Below are 6,000 nucleotides of genomic sequence, written 5' to 3'. Positions count from 1 at the left end.
GCCATACCTGCTGTGATATATATGCGTTTTAAATCTGTATCAATTTTCCTATCCAGAGCATCCTTAAAAGAGACTGTGTCTTCCAAAGGAAGGGTAACATGTTTAACCAGTCTCATTAGAGCGGCGTCTACCAAGGGAGCAGACTCCAGGTGTTTCACTTCTTCACGTTTAAACGGGTACATCTTTGATACTTTGGAGATTAAATAATTTTTCCTTTCAGTGGTGGTCCACTCATCAGTAATCATTTCACTGAGTTCACCCAAAAGGGGAAAGCTAGGACGCTCCTTCTTGAGGTGTTTAAAATATTTTCTCTGTTTGTTAGGAGATTCCACCGGGTCTTCCCATTTTAAAGCGACTTTGACTGCCCTTACCAGATTTGGGACTAGAGAAAAGTCAAATCCTGTGGAATTGACAACACTCTCCACCTCACTAAAGGAGGACATACTTGAGGAACGATTGCGCTGAGATGGGCCCGGAACCTCAGAGTCATCCTGTAGAAGAACTGGAGCTGGAACTACAGGTCACCAGTGGGATCAGGTTTATTCAGGGACTCCTGGACCACCTTCCTGACCAGAGCTTCAACTTGTTGGTCACTATCCACCCTTTCTCTTGCAGCACGAGAATAGCAGGGATCACAGAGAGATTTGCCGTCTGGGATTTGAGCCTTGCACCCCCAGCAAGATCTTCTTCCGGAATTGCTAGAATGACGGTGGGAATGGCGGTCGGAAGTGGATCTATATTTTTCCCCATGATGCTTGGAGGGTGACCTGCTCTTTGGTCGCTTAGAGCTTGACCTGGAATGATGGCGATGTGATCTAGTGACATCAACGTCTTCGTGGACTAAGGGCTGATGATCAGACCTAGAAGGGCTGATGGTGAAAAAGAAATCAGGAAAAAAAACATGATATAAAAAAACAAACAAACAGACAGGCAGAGGAAAGAAAATTTCCATCCTACCTGCGGCGTAAGGGTTGGCCACCGGGGGGCGGTGATACATCCATAGTGGTGAGGAATACACTGCAATAACCATTAAGATAACCATAAGAGTGAGGCATAGGCAATACAACAGCAAAGGAAACTGACAGTACACAGGACAGAGTGCCACAGGGCACCTTACCTTGTCCAGTCAAGACCTGTGCCTGGAAATCCAAGGTGCATCTAGGAGTTTCCCCAGAATCAGCTGTCACTGACAGCTTTTTAAAATTGCCGCCCTCGATGATGTCACCGCGCCCCACGCACACGTCACGCGCCTGCGCTGTGTGCGGCGTGATCCTGAATGCCATGCGCGCATGCGCGAACCGGCAAATAGGCGCTACTGCGCATGCGCGAGCCGGAGACTCGCGTGCGCGCGCACACAACCACAAGGAAGCTGAAGGAGGAAGGAGTGGAACGCAGCATGCGTTCCAGAAGCCATTAACCAAAACGGTAAGGCTAAACGGCGCAGACACACAAACACACATAAACAGCTGCCATGTGTAGCAAAAAAAAGACAATACATTACCAATCCATCCGGTCCAGCCTGGGATAGGGAGCAAAGATACATCACCTGGGCATCGTTTGTAGGGGAAAAGGGCCTCCTGCTAATAGCCAGGATGAATGACCAAAGTTGCTTGCCAGCCAATGGCTGGATAATAAGCTCCACCAGGAATCAATTTGTACCGCACACTCCACCCTGCTAATAGCTGGGACTTGTTGGACTTCAGTACACATACTCTCCCATAAATATCACCAGGACTGAACTTTAAACTAACATATAAATATATAGGTCCTAGGAGGAGGACAAAAAAGGAACACTGTCTATGGCCAGGAAGCAAAGCTTTATGGGAGTAGGGTCCTATGAGGTATGAGAGGCGGGGTTAACCCACACGTAGGCTGCCATTGAGTCTGTCAGGAAATTGCATTTTTTTCAAAATTGTTGCTCTATTTTTGTTTATAGCGCAAAAAATAAAAAACGCAGAGGTGATCAAATACCACCAAAAGAAAGCTCTATTTGTGGGAAAAAAAGGACGCCAATTTTGTTTGGGAGCCACATCGCACGACCGCGCAATTGTCAGTTAAAGCGACGCAGTGCCGAGTTGCAAAAAGGGGCCTGGTTCTTTACCTGCATAATGGTCCAGGTCTTAGGTGATTAATGAATCCAACCGCTTATCTATTTAGTTTTATCATAATTGGCATCTCGGACATGAGACCTGAATATTTGTTCTTGCAGGATGCAGTACCACACACTTACCACTAGATGTCACAGAATAGCTGATATTAAATTTCTTTGGCTTCCACAATCAGATTTCATTGGTGACTGACTACAGTACTAGTGTTTCTCCCCCCCCAAATAAAACTAAAGAACAACATTTTTACTTTTCGGATGAAATCATATACATATATATGTACTTTCGAAATAGGAGGCACTAAGTTCGCAAACACCATACCCATTTTGTGACTAATTCTGTAATTCATTAATAAATTACAGGTGTTAAAGCTGTATTAAACCCAAAGGAAAACATTTATTGAATTGCAGCGTACTAACTCTTAGATGTGATGGCTGCATTTGTTTTCTTTTTTAGATTTTATTTTCTTTAATTTAATCTGATGATCCAGCCCATAGGTGTGCCCAGGGGGTGTGCCAGGGCACACCCTAATTACTATGAGCGGTGCCAATGCCCCTTCCTGGCCAGGCTGTCTGCCACAATGCTTCTGGCTTCCTCCCCATCCCCCGGCTCCTGCAGGGGATGTTTGGTAATGGACTACTCCCTTTTCTAAATGAACGCACTCACTCACTGTGTTCATTCATAACTGAAGTATAGTAAACTGTGTTTGTGAATGAACAGGAAGCTGCTCAGAGCACTTCCCATTCATTCACTGTGCAGTACAACTGAGGCTGCAGAGAAAGGGATGTGTGTTTTGAACTTTGGGGTGCACACCCTAATGCAATAGGCTGCGCACACCTATGATCCAGCCAGTAAGTCTGTTGTTTTTCAACAGAACATGCTCTCCTGCAAATTTATCTGTTAAGATTGTTGAGACAAACCATTTATAATGGACAGGAGTGTTTGCAAGTCCCGGTGGCACCTCCCCCCCCTTCTGATGTCAGGGACCGGTGCATGCTGAGTCCGTGATGTCAGAAGGGCGCCGTGCCACCAGGTGACGTAGGCAGGTGGCCCCGCCCCTTACCTTTTATAAGAAATGTCAAAAGTCTGAGCCTGGAGTAGGCAGCCAGCCTTCATGTTAGCGAGAGCGTGTTTTTGTGTTTGTTTTTTTCAGGTGCGGCGGGCGGCGTGGTTGACGATTAATTATTTAATGCAAAGTGGATTTTCATTTAGTAAATCAACCCCAATGTGTGTGAACATTTATGCTACTGAAACACTAAAAGTGTGATAAAGCCTTTAAGAAAATCTGTGCTTTACTTATACTGGACAAATCAAGAGGTTTTCTTTGGACCCCTCGCCCCAAAAGCACATACTAACCTTTTCTTAATGCGTAGAGATCTCAAGGAGGTAGCAGGGTCACTCCTGTGATTCTGGGGACGAGGGTCCAATGGCTGAAGTGTCCTAGCAACAGGACGGGGCACAGCTAGCTCTGGGAGTTTTTTGGCAAGACTTTCTTAGGCCGCAAAAGAGAGGCCCGGAGTGAAACCAGAAGGCAATAGACGGAGGACCGGCATGACAGGGGTAAAAGGGGCTTGGGTATAGGGGGGTAATAAAAGTTTGGCTGTTGCTGCATAAGCAAGAAAGTTTATCTGATTGGGGCATGGTCAGGGTTGGGTGGAGCTTTGGGGGGGATATGGTTTGTTAGCCGGATGATGGTGGTCTTCAGTCGGAGGTCAGCAAGCAGGGAACAATTTCCCACCCTCCCGCCTTGCATTTGGTTGGTATTTCAGGTTGGGTAATTGGGTGTTGTGAGGAGTCTGGTCTGGCGACTGTTGGGTGCAAGGTCCTTCTAGGTTCATCTGGGCACAAAAGGTATGGTGTAGGGACCGGTCTGAGGTACGGCTCCCGGTTGGTGTATGTGTACCTGCGAGTTGTTTCCTGGAGGCCTGAGAAGTGACACAGAAAGATTACCCAGGCACTCCCTGAAGTTGCCTGGCAAAGTCGCACTGTAAGTCATGCTACTTTCAGTGTGAGCCTTATGCCCTGTACACACGATCGGTCCATCCGATGAGAACGGTCTGATAGACCGTTATCATCGGTTAACCGATGAAGCTGACTGATGGTCAGTCGTGCCTACACACCATCGGTTAAAAAAACGATCGCGTCAGAACGCGGTGACGTAAAACACGACGACGTGCTGAAAAAAACGAAGTTCAATGCTTCCAAGCATGCGTCGATTTGATTCTGAGCATGCGTAGATTTTTAACCGATGGACAAGCCTACAAACGATTGTTTTTTTCCTATCGGTTAGGAATCCATCAGTTACATTTAAAACAAATTGGCTTTTTTTTAACCTATAAATAAATAACCGATGGGGCCCACACACGATCGGTTTGGTCCGATTAAAACTGTCCATCAGACCATTCTCATCGGTTTGACCGATCGTGTATACGTGGCATAAGACATACCGGTTTTCAATGTATTAATTGCTGTATATCGGTCCACCATTTGCAGCTATAACTCTTCTGGGAAGGCCGTCCACAAGGTTTAAGAGTGTGTCTATGGGAATGTTTGACCATTCTTCCAGCAGCGTATTTGTGAGGTCAGGCACTGATGTTGGATGAGAAGCCCTGACTCGCAGTCTCCGCTTTAATTTATCCCAAAGGTGTTCTATCGGGTTAAGGTCAAGACTTTGCTTTGTGCACGGTGCCATAATAATTTGGTGGAGGGGGGATTATGGTGTGGGGTTGTTTGCCAGGGGTTGGGCTTGGCACCTTAGTTCCAGTAAAGGGAACGCTTAAGGTACCGGCCTCCCAAGATTTTTTTTTAGACAATTTCATGCTCCCAACTTTGTGGGAACAGTTTGGGGATGGCTCAAAACAAGGTCCATAAAGACATGGATGAGCAAGTTTGGGGTGGAGGAACTTGAATGGCCTGCACAGAATCCTGACCTCAACCCGAAAGAACACCTTTGGGATGAATTAGAGAGAAGACTGTGAGCCAAGCCTTCTCATCCAACATCAGCTCCTGACCTAAGAAATGATCTTCTGGAAGAATGGTCAAACATTCCCATAGACACACTCCTTAACCTTGTGGAGCCTTCCCAGAAGAGTTGAAGCAGTTATAGTGCCAAAAGGGGGGCCAACTCAATTTTGAACCCTACAGACTAAAGGCCCGTACACACGGTCAAACTTTTTAACCAACAAACTTCAAAATCTGCAAGTTTTCACATTTGTCCAATCGTGTGTACGCTCCATCGGACCAACTTTTTCGGGTTTCATCGGACAAAAAGTTGGTCTGCAAACGGACAAACTTTTCGGCAACAAAAGTCCGATGGTGCCTAGTCCGACCGTGTGTACAGCAAGCCATCGGACTTTTGTACAAAGTGCAAATACACATGCTCAGAACCAATGTTAAAATCAACCCACAATAGCAGAAGTTAACCAAAGGGTGGCGGTAAAGAGTAGAAAAGAGCAGAAAAACCACGTGATGTTGGGAAAGTTTTAGAAAAGTTTGCAGAAAAGTCAGAGCGTGTGTATGCTATGGGTGTGACCGGACAACTCACTTCGGACAAAAATCCAAGGGAATTTGATGTCCGACCGTGTGTATCAGGCTTAAGACTGAGATGCCATTAAAGTTCATGTGCGTGTAAAGGCAGGTGTCCCAATACTTTTGAAAATATAGCGTGTGTCCAGTGGCAGTGCGTCCATAAAGGGCACAGGAGCACTGCCCCCTCTCAGCTGTACCGCTCTATCACCATAGATAGATTCATGCAATGCATGAATCTATTTATCTATGGTCGCTGCTGACACCCCCTTTTCAGGTGTCCAGCCCCTTTTCGGGGGCCAAGCACCTGAATTACAGAGGCGGGGGTGTTTTTTGGAAGCACCCAATTCGAGCCATAGCCTCTAATAGG

Source organism: Rana temporaria, chromosome 3 (assembly GCF_905171775.1).
Source record: "Rana temporaria chromosome 3, aRanTem1.1, whole genome shotgun sequence".
Taxonomy (NCBI): domain Eukaryota; kingdom Metazoa; phylum Chordata; class Amphibia; order Anura; family Ranidae; genus Rana; species Rana temporaria.
Note: the sequence above shows the minus strand (reverse complement) of the source record.